This window comes from Carassius carassius, chromosome 23, assembly GCF_963082965.1.
Source record: "Carassius carassius chromosome 23, fCarCar2.1, whole genome shotgun sequence".
NCBI classification, from domain to species: Eukaryota; Metazoa; Chordata; class Actinopteri; order Cypriniformes; family Cyprinidae; genus Carassius; species Carassius carassius.
The window spans coordinates 18,732,371-18,751,222 of record NC_081777.1 but is presented as its reverse complement, the minus strand read 5'-3'; positions in this window follow the sequence as shown (position 1 = coordinate 18,751,222).

The window sequence follows — 18,852 nt, the reverse complement described above, 5'->3', positions numbered from 1 at the left end:
TTGCATAAAAGGTTAAGACCATAGTCTAACAAGTTATTCATCTGATTTTTCTTTAAGACTGGTCATATATATATATATTAAATTATTATTATTATTCAAAGCATAGATTAGTCTAAATTTAATCCAAAAATAAGACTAATTAGTTATTGGCTGACTGCTAGTCTATACAATTTTATGCAACTGGCCCCGTTTTTATTGTGTATAGAAAATTTAAAATGAATAAAAAAATAAAAAAAAAAAATAAAAGGGCTTAGATGTATTCATGAGAACATGCAGTTAGTTTTACTTTCTTCAGTGTAATTTGAGGTGAAATTGAATATGCTGCTGTGTAATTCTTCTGTGTGCTCTGTTTTTCCATATGAACAGCCACACCTGACATCCACCAAATAGCCATCTTTAATTTATTCATTTCATAATCTCTCTCAACCCATGTATATAATAATGTTACCCCAGCCCTCAACACTTTTTTTTTTTGGAGTTGATTACCATATCCTAGATTTTTCTTAGCTTTCCGTTGTCATGGTGATAGATCTCTATGCTTGCATCTATTAATAAGACAGTGAATTACAGTCTTGGTCACCGGAGTTGTATCCCACTATCACCACAAGAGGTCGCTAATCAACCTATCGATGAGTGTTTAGGCACCGGAGAAAGTCTTTAAAGCCATTCAAATGGTAGGCAAATTGTTGTTGTTGTTGTTTGTGTGGTTTGCTAGAAACACAGACATCCCAAGTCTCCCGGAAGTTCCGGGAGTCTCCCGCATATTGAAAGCGGCTCCCTGAGACCCGCAAATTAGTTAAAATCTCCCGGAATCTAGACCGAGCGAGCAAAAGCGCGCATGCGAAACAGATACTGTGTTTCAAACCGTGTAGCGCACGCACGACAGAGAGGGAGAGGGAGCGAGAGACCTTGCGTGTGTGTGCTAATGTGCGTGTGTGCGAAGCGCATAAGAAAGATAGCATCCTGATTGGCCTGTTTCTGCAAATCAACCAATCAATTGTCAGTGTGGGCGGGCTTTTATCTCTTGTCCCGAACAAAATTAATCAGTTATGTCTATCTAGAAACAGGAGCACCATTGCAGAGGGAGAGTGCCACAAAACAAAAAAAGTATAAGACACATTTTACGGCAGACTACACGAAAGTGTACTCCTGTCTTATGGGTTTCAAACATAATGACAGTCTTGCCATTGCCCATGGAGGGTTATATGATTGTAAAAGGCATGTTGAGATGAGTTGACAAGTTTAATTTTATCTGCATATAATTCAGATTAGTTGCCAAGGCTACATGAAAACAACCAACTCCTTAGACCTGTTTAAAATTGCAATGGAAAATAAATAAAAGCAGTTTACATAAATTGTATAAGCAGATTATATAAATAGTAAAAGTAATCTACATATTTAAACATAATTAACGAATAATTACATAGGCCTATAGCTTATAGAAATAATATTTTATGCTTTTATATCTGTTAGGGACCACAACATGTTAGGGAGGCTAAGCACAGGGAAGGCTGCTCAAATATATCTCCGTTCTCCCATACAGATGTCTCAAAGTCTCACTAAGAAGTTGACTACAGCTGAGATGTATTTACTTCCTTTGGGGGGGGGGGGGGGGGGATTGGGGGTACCTCCCTGAAATGACTTTTTGCAGGTTGGGATGTCTGGAAACATATCCAAAAATATTGATACCCATCTCCCTCTCTCTCTCTCTCTCTCTCTCTCTCTCTCTCTCTCTCTCTCTCTCTCTCTCTATGTTTCAGTTATTGCATATATGATCTCACACATGCTTGTCAACATGCATAGTTAGCCAATAGCAAGTTTGTAGCCACAGGGTGTAAGAAAAGACGCTAAGATTTCGTTACAGAAGTGCGAGGCAAAATTCAGAGACTTGCCAAAATACACAAAGAAGTAAAACGGTGTAGCCTACCTGGTCGTGTTTTTAAAAGGTGGAGGACTTTAATGGGATTAATCGCTACCAAGTGTTTGCAGAGTTTTCCTCAACAGATAAGTTCAACTTAAAGTTAAAAGTAGCCTATATTATGTTGGACCTTTTATTGAAAATAGCTTTCAGTTGATGTTGATGGAGCCAAAAGGAGTGTTTGCAAAAGTTGTTTGAAATCTTGCTTTATTTTTGTCATGTTATAAAGCAACTACATATTTATTTATATTATTATTATTACCTTGGAATATCAGTTTCAGAATAATTCTGATACTGGCATCTGTTTCTTTTCCGTGCTTTCCCTACAAAATATCTGTTTGGATGAAGGGGTACGAAATTCTGCAAAAAGAGGGGATTGCTTTACCGCAGCAACAAATCAAAAGTGTACAGCTGTCACGGCAATGATATATTTTGTCATTTTTTTTTTTTTTTTTGGCTTTTTAGCCTTCACAATCAACTGAGAGAGCTTTACATTTGATAAGGTTCTGTAAAATGATGAGATTGATTTAAAAAAAAAAAAATTTGTACAACAAACATTTCAGTTTAAAGCTGAACTCAAACCAACTGTCGAGTTGCAAATCATCTGGCTGTTATGTAAACTAAAGCCTGCTGGCTATTTGCATTCAGAACATCTGTCGTTATGTCTCACCAAACTGTCTAATTAAAAATGAAATGGGGGTTCAACCTAGGAAAATTAAGATTAGGCTTTGTCCGTGTCCAGTTGTTTTAGCGAACAGTGTCTACCTCATATATGATTACTTAGGCCACTTGCTTGTTGTTGAATGGTGCAGCATTTGTTTATAGGTTTGGAGATGAAGTGTGTTAGACCAAACAAACTTAAAATGATGAGGACACCATGAGTAATGCTGTTTCTATGGTTACAGTAAAGGAAAGGCAAAAATTGTTCATTGTCAAAAAGTTTGGGAGTTATTCCAGCTACATGTTTTACATGTAATTCTATGTCTGCAATGGCAGACAGAAAACAAATATTGGCTTTGAACCCACAGGACTACATTAAGTATAGCATTATGTCCACACACTCACATGCTGGGTTTAATTTATTTTTTTATTTTTATATGAGGATTCCATAATGGTTTTTATACTGTACAAACTGTTTTATCTATCTCCTCACCCTAAACCTACCCCACACACAAAACTATCTGCTATTTTAGATATATATTTAAAAAAAAAAAGATAATTTAGTTTGATTTATAAGCTTGTTTTGCATGGAGGCATATACATACAGTAGGCCTATCTTTTTCTCTTTTTATTTATTTATTTGGAAATAAATGCAATAAGAGGATTTAAATAATGACATGATTTCTGTGATGCCCAAACTATGACCATTAATCTATCTTTCTATCTATCTGATCATACAGCTTATCATGACTTTTGTATTTATTTATTTGTTGTTGTTTATATTACAAAAAACACTGCAACCAATTGATCTGCCAGAATGCCAGTTTACTAGATGGGTTAAATAGTGACAAAAAGTGGTTAAGAAAACAATGAGGCTGGGTGAAGAGGTTATGGATAACACAAGGTCAAAAAGCATACTTACTTTTAATCTTCCAAAATGGCCAGTACTCGTCCTCTGCTCTACACATGCTAACAATGTCAATCACAGGCCTCTTATAATGTTATCAAATATAATCATTTTGTATAGTTGAAAATACAATTTAACAACTGTCCCTCTCTGCAAACCTATGCTCATTTTGATTTCATGCACCCATCAAGCCATAATTTCAGTTGTGATGAGAACCGAGGGGAAGTTTGAAAATGGAGAGACAATACCCTCTGGTGGTACTGATAGAGCTTAGCTTTGTGTATCAATAATAGTCATTTTAAAGCACTTGAGGATTGAAAAAGACTGCAGGTACAATTTTATTTTCAATTATATATTTTTAGGTATATTTTTATTGTAGAAATAAAACTGTATAAATAAAGAAATTATTTTAGCTTAAGTAACCTCATTGATGTGGGAAAAAGAATGCTATTTTGCTATAACTAGCAAACACAACATTTGTTTGTTAACACCGTTTGTTGTACCGTTAAATCACTCACCAAACACATCCTAAATAAATCAAAAGCAAAAAAAAAAAATGTTTTTTATTTGTACAACATGTTCCAACTCTGCATATCATACAGTTATATCAGTCACACACAAACATATATTTTATTCATGAGTTTATTTATATGCATTATCCATGCTTGAATTACTCTGTACAAGTAGAAAAAGCTTAAACTAATAGTGTTCAAAGAAAACTCTTAGACATACCCCGGGGCTGCAACAGATACAAAACCTGATATTCCGGCTGCTCAGTTTATACGTGTTACTACACTTTCAGGTGTACGAACCAGCACTCATATCTCTCAAATCCATTTGGATCCCATTGTTCACACTCATACAAATGGACAAAATGAATAAAGTTATCAAACAACAGTAGATATGACAACGTCCCAGATGGACCAGCAGGGAGTATCGGGCACATGCCCTTATCAGTTCTCCGTCCAACGGATACAAAATGGATTGCTGGGCTGGAAAAGTGATAAGGAGATGTGGTCGACTGAATTCGAAGTCTCACCATGATGGAAGAGTCCCCTGTATATTCTGTACGTCCAACTCCCCATCCAGTATATTCACAGCAGTAGAATGTCAAAGAATGTCCAAAGAGCTCATCTTGATATCTTCCACTCCCATTAGAAATAAAAACTCTGACCTGCTGACTAGGGAGTATCCTGAAAATACTCACGGAGAAAGTTGTTTAGACACACCTCATTGATGAGTTTTATGTCACCTTAGCCCGACCCAATTCCAGTTTCTCTAAGCTCTCATTGGTCCACAACTGAGATTCGGATTTCAGTCGCTCATCAGAACGCCAGCCAATGGGGGATAGGAGAGGAGCACACAGGCAGCCGGATTGGAAAAGGTGCTATTCACACAGGTGTGGTTCAGCTGTGCATTCCAGCACACACATACCTGTCAGCTTAGACTTCATCTCCATGCCCTGCAGAGACAGGCTGTCTCTATAAAAGAGCACTACTTAAGATTGTTCAAAACCATGTTCCTCTCTTTAATTATTTTGGCTTGCATTTAATAAAAATATATATCTCATCCAAAATGTAAAGTGATTTCATCGGTTCATGTTGGGGTATTAAACAAACTCCAACTAGTTCAAAATGCAGCAGCTAGAGTTCTTACTAGAACCAGGATGTATGGCCATATTAGCCCAGCTCTGTCAACTCTGCGCTGGCTCCCTATCAAAAATTGTATAGATTTTAAAATCTTGCTTATTACTTATAAAGCCCTGAATGGTTTAACACCTCAGTATTTGAACAATATAGTCCTCTGTAAACTCAGTAAACTCTGGTGATTTGATAATACTGCGAATATCATAATCAACTGCGGGTGGCAGATCCTTTTACTACTTTGCTCCCAAAATCTGGAATAACATACCTAACATTGTTCGGGAGGCAGACAAACTCTGTCAGTTTAAATCTAGATTAAAGACCCACCTCTTTAACCTTGCTTACACATAACACACTAGCACATTTCTCTGAAACCTGAATGTTGTGTAAAGGGCACATTCGGGGCTTTTCAGAGATACCAAATGATTGGACCGTGACCACTCCCTCTCCTTGGTCTTTAAAAATGGCTGACATTAATTTAGATATTAAATTTAACACCCTTATGGAAATATGATGATATTTTGTAATGATCATTTAAATCTGACAGATTGTCTAATGGTTTGTCATAAATCAACATTTCAGGAAAATGTTATGGATATTCAAATCAAAATATGACTTTCTGTTATGAAACAGGACGTCGATTTCATACTGTCAATGTCCACTGTAAAGGACACCAGGACCTAAAAAAATGTTTATTACACATTTTGGGAGACACAACAAATGAATGAGGGTAAAACTATATATCAATAATCCTGTGAAATATTAGATATTATTATGAAAACCATCCCAATTATTACACCCATTATTGCACTAATCAATATTAACCAAAAACACACAAATATGCAAATTAGATACAGTTTATATATTGTATATAATGGAAAAATCCATTTAAAGCCATTTTACACACAAGAAAAACTGGTATATCAATTCATTCTGTTACAGTATATAAACAAATAAAAATGATTTGTGATTAAAACAAAAAGAAAAGTTTTGCCTTTTCATGTCTATTCATGGCTTCTTTTTTTTAACAGGACTTTTTAAAGTCCCGATGTTCTCTACAGAGGACATAGCATGTAAAAAAAAAAAAAACATTAAATTCATAAAACTTTTTACCTGGTAGTCTAGTCAGGACTGGGTTATTGTGTTTAGATGTCTTTATCCATGTCTTTGTTTTGTTTAAAAGTATTGTTTGCAGAGTTTGAGATAATGCAACTTTACAGACATTTAACATGTCTGGCATTGAATTAGGACACTTATCTGAGCATCACATCATTGGGGATTTACCACCACATAATGTCTCTTCCATTTTCCCTGCAATGCCCGTCACTTGCACATGCTGCTGTTGTGAGAAGGCTGCCAGTTTCTGCTTGTGTCTGTGTGCTTGTTTAGCCCTGTTTGTTCGCAGGCTTCCAGGAAATAAGCCAAACCTATAGACCCAGCTGGTGGTGGAATGTTAAATATAGGTTATACTGAGACTTCTAACAGTACAGTATAAATATCCACAAGTATGACTGCAATACAGTGAGCAGAGATAGTTTTTTAATTGCACAGAATAGAGTATAAACCACAATGAGTCTGTGTATACTCAGTCAGTTTACAAAATGTGACCCATTTATGACCCTCTTATTTACAGTATGTACATAATGTATTTTCATTTTAGTATTATCAAACATGTAGTCTATCTCTCTTGCGCTCTCTTTTAATATTTTTAATTAATATTTTAGTTGACAAAATGTGCTATTAAAAAGTTTTGTAGGTCTGTTCATGTGCATCAATTTTTCTTTTTTCTTTTTTTTGTAGTTTGTAGGGCAGAGTCTTTTAATGTCATTGTTATATTATAATTCTGAGAGAAAAAAACGAATTTTGTAGCAGTATCAGCTTGGAATGTTATATAAACCTGCCAGATAATTCTGCATAATTACAATATGTCCAAATACATATCAGTAATATTAATAATACATTAATAATAACTATAATAATATTATTATTGCTGTGTTAATTTAAAAACTGCATTATTTATCTGATTGAATTTAAATGTTTTTACTTTTAAAAATCAGTGTCTGAAACTGAAAAACCTTTCATATAATGGCCCTGAGTCAGTGCATCTCAGGGACTTTGTAAATTAGCTGAGTTGAAGTTAATTTGCCCTTAACACTGCAAAGACCAGCTCTCTGCAGCTTTTCTGCGTGGCCGCCCCTCGGGATCCTGATCCACAGTGACGCGTCTGCACAGTAAAGTCAGAAGGACAGGGAGGGTGTCCCCTCGCTCTGTGTCTGTGGGCATTGCACACACTGGTTATCTTAGTCCAGTTCCTCTCAGCCCGGTGTGAAAGTGTCAAGCAAAAGAAAACAGGGGCTGCCCGCTCTTGATCCAGTTCCGGCTTTCTTCTCCACACCAGCTGCCAGTGGCACTCACACGGATGAGGGGAGATCTGCTAAAGCATCTCCACTGCATTGCGGCGCTCTCTCCTGGGATTAGCTGGGCTCTGCATTCCCACTGTCATATTGCTGGAGTCTTCAGCGCGCAGGCAGCGCCACAGAAGGCGGGGGTGGTGTGTGTGACATAGCAATGAGAGTATGAGGTGTGAGATGTGCGGTCTTGGTGGAATGGGCATATTATCAGCTGGATCTCAATTTCTGTGTTCCTGTAAGGCAGAAGAGGAAGATGATGCGCGTGGAGAAAGGCAGCAAATAAACATTTTACTTTTGACTCTATGGAATCCTGTTTGAAAATTATAAATAAAAGTCATACTTAAAGGGGAAAAAGTAAAAGTTACCATTTGTAAGACAAACACTTTTTTTTTTGTGAGCACCATGTTTTTTTTTGTGTTTTTTTTTTACAATGAGAAAAGTTTTGCCAATATTTGTTTGACTTATAAAGCAAAGATCTACTACAAGCTTATAAAACCACATTTAATCAGATCAATTTAGATTAATACTACATATAAATCATATGTTAACATATACATTACACTTTTACAAATAAAGGTTCTTTGAAAGGCATCTATGGTTCCATGTATTGCACAAAAGGTTCTTCATTATGAAAGAAAAATAAACGGTTCAGTAAAAAGTTCTTTGGGAAACCCAGAATGGTTCTTCTATGGTATAACTGTGATGTTTTTTAAATAATTATAAAACATATTCCTATATATTTTGGAATACAAAAAAAATTAATTTAATCTGCCATTTTATTTGTTTTGATCTGAATTGTTCAAATGAATAGTCTCTATGAACCGATTCACTGATAGGTGAGTGAATCAGATTAAATGAATCTTGTTAAATTCTTTCATTTTGCAAGCAAAAATAGCGGTTTACAGTATAGTAGCTCTTTGTACGACTAAAAAGTGGCTTTTTACAGATTTTTTTTATGCTAAATTTCTTTAATTTTACTGACAATTTAGTTGATATCAGCAATGCTATTTTTAGTTCTTTTTTTTTTCCCAACACTAAAAAACATATATTATTATAAGCAAGGAGTTTTGCCAATCATTGTTTGTAGATAACACACAATGAAGGGAAAACAAAGAAACAAGTTGTCACTGGGACAATACCCTTTAAACGGTGCTAATATGCACTTTTAAAGTAGGCCAACTAATTAAGTACACACATGTAACATTAAGGGATAAATAGGTATGCACCCTTTAGATTTTGTACGTCAGGGTCCCGCCCCAGTGAAAGCTTTTTTTCTTCACAGTGTTGTGATTGATGCCCTCATTTTTGATAACTATTGTGTGATCTAAACATCCATTGCTTTCACTTCATGTCCAATTTTACAATTTCCCAATTAACCATCATGCTCTCTGGCAGATAAAACACACTTATCTGTACATAATGTTCTGGATTCAACAAACACTCACATACAGGCACACCACAATCTCCTGAGAGCCTAATTGAAAAAAAAAAAAAGCATCAGAAATAGCCACTAAGGTCCATGGGCTAATAGTGTCATGGGGAGAGATGATTGTACGATGGGTAGAAGGAGATTTACACACTCTGTTGTCTTGTAAAGACAAGAGCTGGTCAATGGTGAAGGGTGAATGGTTTAATTTATGTTTAATATTTAATTTAACATTCCAGATTTTTACATTATATTTATTAATTTGGCACACATGTTTTATATACATATAATCAAACCAACAACATTGGTATTGCAAAGCATGATCTAAATGTGCATATTTTCTGTACACCTTCTATGTTTACTCACCAACAGCAGTTTATTGGCTGATCTGGTGCTCATAATGTGGTGATATAATCCTGTTACTCGCTCAGCAACACATCCTCCTCTTTTATAGCACAGCAGTTCAGCACAGCGCCTTTGCCAGCAGGGGGCTGTACACTGACTTTCTAAAAATAGTCATCAACTTTATTTCTCAAGGGATACAGAGGCTTTTCTAGAATGTCTTCTTCTATTTCTAAACAAAGCACTCGTCTGCTCTATAATAGAGATTACACATTGTACAGAATATCCTTGAGCTGATAAAATTGTGCATGGAGAACAAGCAGCTGTAGCTGTTTAATGGCACCGTCCATACATTCACATGAGCAGTCATATATCATATGTTCATATATCAAACTGAGATGTGCCACTGTATTTCATAAAGGTAAATCAGACACTTCTTTCCAAAGACTGATTTTGGAGCTTTATGTCGTGACGCTGAGACGGTTTCGTAACATTTAGATGTTGATGTGAAGGAAGGACCCCACGTTTCTGCCTGTACTGCCTTAAAGACTTTTCCCCTAAAACCATTTTTGGCTGTACTGAAAATCACTCAGTTGCTATGGACATAGATCATAGTTTTTTTTGTTTGTTTGTTTTTTTTATCTGTGTCCATGACAAAAAAACAGATATTACAGAAAGGAGCCACAATGTAACTCACTTTAGAAGAGGTTGCACAGACTATAAGAGTTCAGAATATAATTTCACCTCGCATTTACATACAGAAAGTATATACTATATTTGTGTATAACAAAGTTGTGTGTCTGTCACTATGGTGGTAAACTGAAGAATTTGTTCAAAAATCACATAATGTGACTGCTTAATGTGTTGTTGGATGGGATGGTGAGCTGTGACTTTTCATTTAAGAATTGTTATGAATTATTAGCCTTAACTCTGTACACTAGCAACAGACATTGAGTTTGTTTGTTCAAAGTGTGTGCTAACAGTGCAGCAGTGCATGTAGAATGCTGCTCCAGTGTTTTCCGCTGACACTAATTGTGGCTTGCATGTGGTATGAAATGAAGAAACTATGTGCTAATGATGAATGGCATGGAGAGGCTGAATTCAGATGCATCTCAATAACTATTATTCTTTATTGACTGATGAGAGGAAATGCTAGCTGAAATTACATGAAACATCCTGAACATCCAAATAATTCTAGTTCATCAAGCGAAAGCAAGTACAGAGATTTATTTGAAAGATGAGTTAGCTTAACTGTCAAGGGTCCTAAACTGACCTATACATTTATCTATATTTAAAATATATTTTGAAATAATAAATAATAAATAAATATTAAATTGTATTTTTAATTGTATGCTCTAGTTTTTTGCTGGATGACAAGTATAGTGTAAGATGGAAAAAGATGGAGTAGTTCATCCAAAAATTCTGTCATCGTTTACTCACTCTCACGTTATTCTAAACCATTCTGTCTGTTTTTGTTCTGCTGAAGACAGCAGAAGACGTTTACAAGAATATGGATAAACAAACATTTGTTGGTCCCCATTGACTTCCACTGAAAAAAATTAAATACTATGGAAGTCAATGGGGACCAGAAACTGTATATTTTCTTATACAATAGAAAAGCTTATTTTCTGTTCAGCAGCAGAATAAGAAGAATGTTTTACAAGAAAATACTATTTCAGTCTTTCTACTTCAAAGTTTCATGCTTAATTCAATGTGATACTTGCTGTTTCTTTGCATATATATAGATAGATAGATAGATAGATAGATAGATAGATAGATAGATAGATAGATAGATAGATAGATAGATAGATAGATAGATAGATAGATAGATAGATAGATAGATAGATAGATAGATAGATAGATAATTCACAAAAGAAAAATTAAAAATAAAGTCCACAAATAGGCCACCATCATTAGCAAATAGACACAAAAGCCTTTGATATTCAACATAATATTTACAATTTTTAGATAAAAGGAGATTATAACCACTTAACAAATTAACAGGAGATTTTAAGAAAACATTGAGGTGGGGAGTATCTTCCCCCAAACAACTAGGCTAGTCTAACCAACTAGTACTAGCAAACCATTTTAGGCTGCAGTTCATGCAGAAGACATGAAAACCATTCAGATAAGAGAATTTCAAACTAACCTGTGCTACATGCAGTTGTATCCGCACACAGTTCTCCTGCACCTTGATTTTTGTCTCCGTCCAGTAGATGACGCTCACGTGCAGGTCATCAGGCTCGTTATCAAAGCGGATGATGAGGCTGCACTTCGCTTGCAAAGCTCGCAGCTGAGTAAGCTGAGGATAAGGAGCAGGTCCACAGGACGAAGCTGAACTCAAAGCTGGCCATTATCTCTCAATATGAACCCTACATTATCTGTAAATCTGGAGCATGTGTTAATTAGAGCCTTTTGCATTGGTTTGTTACAGATTAACTACTGATCGGGATTTTTAGTTGGCAGCAGGTGATATGACGCTTTGAATGTGAATTTATGCAAAACATAAAAGCCATACTCTTAGTATTCAGCATATAAGGCTTTGACATCAGCTAAATCTGCCTGCATGCAGATTTTATCCTTGTATCTAGGTTTACTCACTACAAACCATCTAAAGTGGATCCATCTCAGTCCTTTAAATGAGAAAGTTTGCGTTTAATGAAGTTCATATGTGAACTTGAGTGTTGTGCTCTCATTTCATTCCATGTTTTAATTGCAACTTCAGTATGCCGTCGAGGTATAACACTTCACAATCTTTGTAATTATTCATTAAGCAGCACTTTGTATTCATACTAACATCTTTCATCTGTGAGGTTATAGTGTTGGCGTTTAATAATGACACAGCAACACTGCGAAGGGAAAGCAATGGATGCCTTCTACGTTAACACTGCAGTAAAAAGGAGAGAAAGGGGGTGTTTAAGATCACCACCTCAAAATCAGCTCTGCACGCTGTTGGCAAGTCTTGTTGCTATGGAGATCGCATCCTACTGCAGGTGTAAGTAACGACAGAGGAAGTCAACTGTGTTTTCTCCTTCCCTCTCCTCACGCTATGCTGCTTCTGATCTCTCTCTTTACTCTCTCATCGTCCCTCGCTCTCTTTTCTGTCTCTATCTGTAATCGTAGATGTGAAACTGCATTTTTCCTTTCGGTCGATAGAACCGGATCTCATAGCTCGACAGTCAGTATAAGCCGTAAATACCTTCACATCTGTGCTGCAATTAGTCACCGGTGTAATAGCCATTGTTGCGTTGAACGATTGCAACACGAGCTGTCTTGCTGACCAGACAACCTCTGGCTGATGCTTCAGTGACGTTGGAAGCGCTGGGCTGTGCAACAGAATTAGCTCACAGGCGGTGTGTAAAAGGCACACAGAGCCAGACTGAAATAAATGAGCTGGGAAGCCTTTTCTTTACCATCTTTGGCTAAAAAATAAATAAATAATAATAATACATTGTATTCTTTTTTTTTCTTTAATGGTGAAAAATTAACAGTCAGGGACTGTTGAGTCTGTACCTTTTAGATGAGGCTTCAACCACAGAAAATCAGTTGTGCTTTATGGTGTAGTGGAGTATGATCAATTACCATAAGGCATGGTACGATCATTTTAATGGCAAGGGCATTTAAACTAAATTTATTAAAGACTTTTTACACTATTTAAAGGAATAGTTCACCCAAATATGAAGAATTCTGTTATTATATAGGCTACACTGCTGTTTAAAAAGGTTGCATTTGAAGAGTTAATTTGCAAAAACAGATATGTATGTGTGTGTATGTATATATATATATATATATATATATATATATATATATATATATATATATATACATAAACATATACATAATAATAATAATAATTCTCCTTCAAAACAAAATTACATTTGCATGATGTCGCGACTGAAAACGCTAGGCGTGCCACTTATTTCTCCTTTTATCCAAAGCACTCTGTAGCCTGCGATCTACGCTTGCGCTCCATTGGCGTCTGCTGCAACCATGACCAGCTCTCCATGAAGAGGCAGAAGTTTCAGCAAAGGATAAATGGATTTCCAGCACTAAAAATCCCTTGCAGTATTGCAGTAGCTCTGCTGATAAATTCATTTAAAAAATAGCTATCCTTGTACAGCTATGATCAGCTGTTTCTCCATCTTGGCATAGCTTTCAAGTTTGTTACGGGAAAGGATGTGCATGACCAGCGGGGCACTTGCTGCTTTCTGAAAAGTTTCTAATTTAATTTTTTTCCTGTTAGATTGTGTTTTATTTATGTATACACCTAGATAGCCTTAATCTTACCATTTACAATAATGAAATGCTAATTAATGTTGTACGGTATAAGGGCTGGACTACTGATTTCTAGTTGATTTTTTTTTATTTAAAAAAAATACTTGTTACTCGGCTACTCGTGGTTCATGCTATTGTAAATAAAAAAACACATCAAATAGTTTTTTTTAATCAATAAACGCTTATTAATGTATAGCCTTATGCAACAATTACATATGTTAATTTTATACATATTTAAATTTTCATGTAACAGCCAGTGTTTGTATCTGTAAAATCACAACATTTTAGACTTTGTTGAATGCAGATACGAAAAATGTTGTGATTTTACAGATACAATGGGGGCAAAAACAAAAGTGTTGCATTTATAATTTTGTTCAGTGTATTATGTATATATAAATACACACACATACAGTATATATTTAGAAAATATATACATGTATATATTTATATTTATATAATTTTTTATTATATATATATAAATATATTTAATGTGTAAACGTAACATATTTTTCTTAAATATATACATGCATGTGTGTGTGTATTTATATATACATAATAAATGTATACAGTACACACACATATACTATGTGAATAAAAACTTTTATTTTGGATGTGAATAATCATTTGACAGCACTAGTAAAAACTGTAATTTTGTATGATCATATTTGTTTTTTAAATATATTTATTATATTTTAAATTATATTTTCTGTTTTTAAATATAATTTATTCCTGTGATTGCAAAAGCTGAATTTTCAACAGCCCTTACTCAAATCTTCAGTGTCACGTTATCCTTCAGAAATCAAAAAAATATGCTAATCTGATGTTTTTTCAGTTCTGTGTTGCATAATATTTTTATGGAAACGGATATTTTTTTTCAGGATTCAGGAACAACTGAATTTAAAATACAGTTATTTATCTGACATTTTTGTTAAAATCAAAAAAATAAATAAACAAACAAACAAATACAAGTCTTTAATGCCACATTTGATCAATAATGCATTCTTGCTGAATAAAAGTATTAATTTCATTACAAATAATAATAATAAAAAAGTTGTATTGACCCAAAAACATTTAAATGATAGTGTTGTTATAATTCACATTACCTTCATGTCATAACAAAAAAAAAAACACCTTAGACTATGTCATGAAAAGAAAAGAAAAAACTGTACTACACATCATCATTTTAGACACACACACGCACGATGGACACAGGAGGTAAACTAGAGATCGCTGGAGACAGGTGAGTATATAACACGGTTAGTCCTTGAAGCTAGCAGGTAGGCTTGACCTAGTTGCGAACGAGACCGGACAGTGACTGCGTGTGTGTGCATGTCTTTTATGTGCTGGAAGATTGGAAAGCTGATGAGGGGCAGGTGAGTGTGATCAGTACTCAGGTGAGGGAGTGCGCTGTGATTGGGTGGTGTTGAAGTCTGGCATGTCTGTGACAGTACTCCCCTCCCCACGGCCCGCTCCTGAGGGCCGAGGACCCCGACATCGTGCTGGTCTTCCTCTTCCCCGCAGGGCAGGTCTGTCGGGATGATTGGTTTGGAAGGTGTCCAGTAGGTTCGGGTCAAGGATGTCGTTGCATTGGACCCATGAGCATTCCTCTGGACCATAACCTTCCCAGTCCACAAGGTACTCGAGCTGTCCACCATGCGGAATCCAAGATCTCGCGTCGGGAATCCAAGATCTCGCGAACCTCGTACGCAGCACCATCGTCCAGGATGAGTGGAAAGGGGGTTTCGGCTGCAGCTATGCCAGGCTCTGTGGAGAGAGGGACAGAAGGATGGTGAGGTTTGAGGAGTGGCACATGGAATGTGGGGTGAATGCGATACTCAGGAGGGAGTTGCAGCTTGTAGGTTGATCTGCTCTGTGATGGTGTTGATCTGCTCTGTGATGGTGAATGGGCCAATGAATCTGGGACTCAGTTTGCGGCATGGTAGATGCAGGCGAATATCCCTGGTTGACAGCCAGACCTTCTGTCCTGGTTGGTAGGCTGGAGCTTCGGAGCGGTGAAGGTCTGCTGTCATCCTGCGTCCACGTAGGGCCTGTTGTAGTTGGTGGTGGGCTGAGTCCCAAACCCTCTCGCTCTGAGGGTATGTCCGAGGGTTCTCCTGACCAGGGAAAGAGCGGGGGTTGGTAGCCGAGTACGCACTGGAATGGTGTGAGTCTGGTGGAGGGTTGGTGCAGGGAGTTTTGTGTATACTCTGCCCACCCCAGGAACTGGTTCCAAGAGTCCTGGTGGCCATGACAGAAGGTACGAAGGAAGCGACCGACCTCTTGGATCTTCCTCTCTGTCTGCCCGTTCGACTGTGGATGGTATCCTGATGACATGCTGGCGGCCACACCTAGGAGGGATTGAAAGGCTTTCCAGACTCGATGAATTGGGGACCTCTGTCGGATAAGATGTCCTCAGGGATGCCAAAGTACCGGAAGACGTGGTTGAACATGAGCTCTGCGGTCTCCATGGCAGTGGGTAGTCCCTTTAATGGAATCAGACGACAGGATTTAGCGAATCTATCAATAACTACAAGAATAAAGGTACAGTCTTTAGAAGGTGGCAGGTCAGTGATAAAATCCACCCCTAGGTGTGACCATGGTCGGTTAGGAACGGGCAGAGGAAGGAGTTTCCATGATGTGGACTCTTTGAGATGGCGCATTCCCTACATCCTTGCACGTACCTTCTGATGTCAGATGCCATGTTGGGCCACCAGAAGCGTTCCTTCAGCAACGAGAGGGTTTCATTGACCCCCGGAGGGCCAGTGCCTAGTGAGGTGTGAGCAGAGTGGATGAGTGGAGTGCGCCATGTCCTGTTGATATATTGTAAGCCAGGTGGGCAACCCGGCGGAGTGTTGGTGGAGGAATTGGAGGAGGGTAAAGTCTCCGTGGACCAAGTGATCGGGCTGACTATGAGTTTCTCAGGGAGCACGGCTTCAGGCTCTTCCGGGTTTTCTTCAGGAGTGTAACAATGGGATAAGGTGTCAGCCTTGACATTCTTAGATCCGGGTCGATAGGAAATAGTGAAATTAAAGTGGGTAAAGAATAATGCCCATCGAGCTTGTCTGGGGTTAAGCCTCTTGGCCATTCGCAGATACTCTAGGTTCATGTGGTCTGTAAGTACCAGGATGGGATGCCTAGCTCCCTCCAGCCAATACCTCCACTCCTCAAGTGCCAGCTTGATGGCTATAAGCTCTCGGTTGCCGATGTCATAGTTTGCCTCCACCAGGTTGAGCTTGCGGGAAAAGAAGGCACATGGATGGAGTCTGCTGGGGTTCCCCTGCTGCTGGAAAGGTACCGCTCCTACCCCTGTGGTGGAGGCGTCGACTTCCACGACGAAAGGCCTGTCGGGATCGGGATGGACCAGGAGAGGAGTGGTAGTGAAGTCCTCCTTCAGGGTATGGAATGCCTCTGTGGCGGCTGGGATCCAGGACAGAGACTTGGGCTTATCACGATGGACACAGGAGGTAAACTAGAGATCGCTGGAGACAGGTGAGTATATAACACAGTTAGTCCTTGAAGCTAGCAGGTAGGCTTGACCTAGATGTGAACGAGACCGGACAGTTACTGTGCGTGTCTTTTATGTGCTGGAAGATTGGAAAGCTGATGAGGGGCAGGTGAGTGTGATCAGTACTCAGGTGAGGGAATGCGCTGTGATTGGGTGGTATTGTAACCTGGCGTGTCTGTGACACATTTATCATCAGTTTTTAAAACTCTATGCTGTAAAGATAAAAACTAGGCTGTAAGTATAACAGCAAGAGAGTGAGTGACTTATGATGTTTTATTGTCATCTTCAAGTAAACGATTTAAGTGCAACATAGCATTTCTGTCATGTCATATAACATGTTGTCAGCCTCACTCTTTCACTGTACTGTATCTGCCAGTGTCAAAAGTTTTCTATGGCATTTTCGCTACAGCGCTCTCTCTCTTCAGTGAACATCACATTACCAATTTGTTTTTTGTTTTTTTTTGCTAAGCTTCTCTATTAATATAGTTGTTTATCTTTGTTTATAAAGCTACACACACAAACAGTGCATCCTCCTTTCTTATCATTTTGGTATCATATGCAGGTCAAGCTAATTTAAGCCTTTAAAATACCCTTGATGTAACAAGAAACCTACCACACACTCTATGCAATAAATTTTATTTTTCCTGCCTCTCCTCCAGAAATCTTGCTCTCTAGCGCTGACTTGTCTAATTCTATCAGTTTTGGAGCACAATGTTGTGCACTGCAGGCGGCCGCTGTTCGGCTCTCCTGTGGAGTTGAGCCTAACTGAAGCGGACTGAAAGAGGCTTATTAATCCTACCACTGCACATTCTCTCTTCAGGCCATGACACAGTGCAGCACAGACATCCAGCCACAAAAAGATCTCCAAATGTAGATGATCCAAATACATGAAGTGCAGACTGTGAGGGGATTCATCCTGTACAAAGTCTAACAGGGGACTGACTTCATTGCTGTTTGCAGTTGGATTGGGAAGATGCACCTGAGATCATGTCTGTAGTGGAGGTATCTGCCTACTATCTGGATGTGGGCAGTGGCTGTGCAAGTCTCTTGTCTTATTTTATACTCATGGGAAAATCTCACAAAAAATGTCACATCTGAAACATATTTCAGCCTAAAATAAAAAGAAAGAAGTAATTTTGCTTAAAGAGAAGAAGAGTAATGTTACCATATTATTTTCAGGGTTATAAAGTGCTTTTCTCTAATTATTGTAACGAAAAATGTATTCTTAACTGAAAAAAATGGATGGTTAAACAACTTTCACTCAGAAATTGTTGGTAAATTAGAAAAAGAAAAAGCAAGTAACATGTTGAATAAAATATGACATTTTGAAGTAGAAAGACGGAAATATAATTTTTTTGTAAAACATTCTCCAATAATGTTCGTTTTGCTTACAACTTGAACTATAAAAATGTACTGTAATGAGAATCTAATAAGAATCACTACTGAGAATAATTAATGATTATTAAAACTGTTTAAATACTGAAAATTATATCTGAAAGACAAGAAGAGCAAAAATACACTTCTGTCAAAATTTGGGGTTGGCAAGATATTCAAAATGATTTTAAAAGGAATCTCTTATGTAGCAAGGCTGCATATATTTGATTATACATGCAATAATATGATGAAATATCACAATTCTAAATAACTTTCCAAAATATAAAAAAATATAAAATAATTTTAATACATCTTAAAATGTAATTTAGATTTTAACAGCTATTACTTAGTGTCACATGATCCTTTAGGAATCATTCTAATATGCTGATTA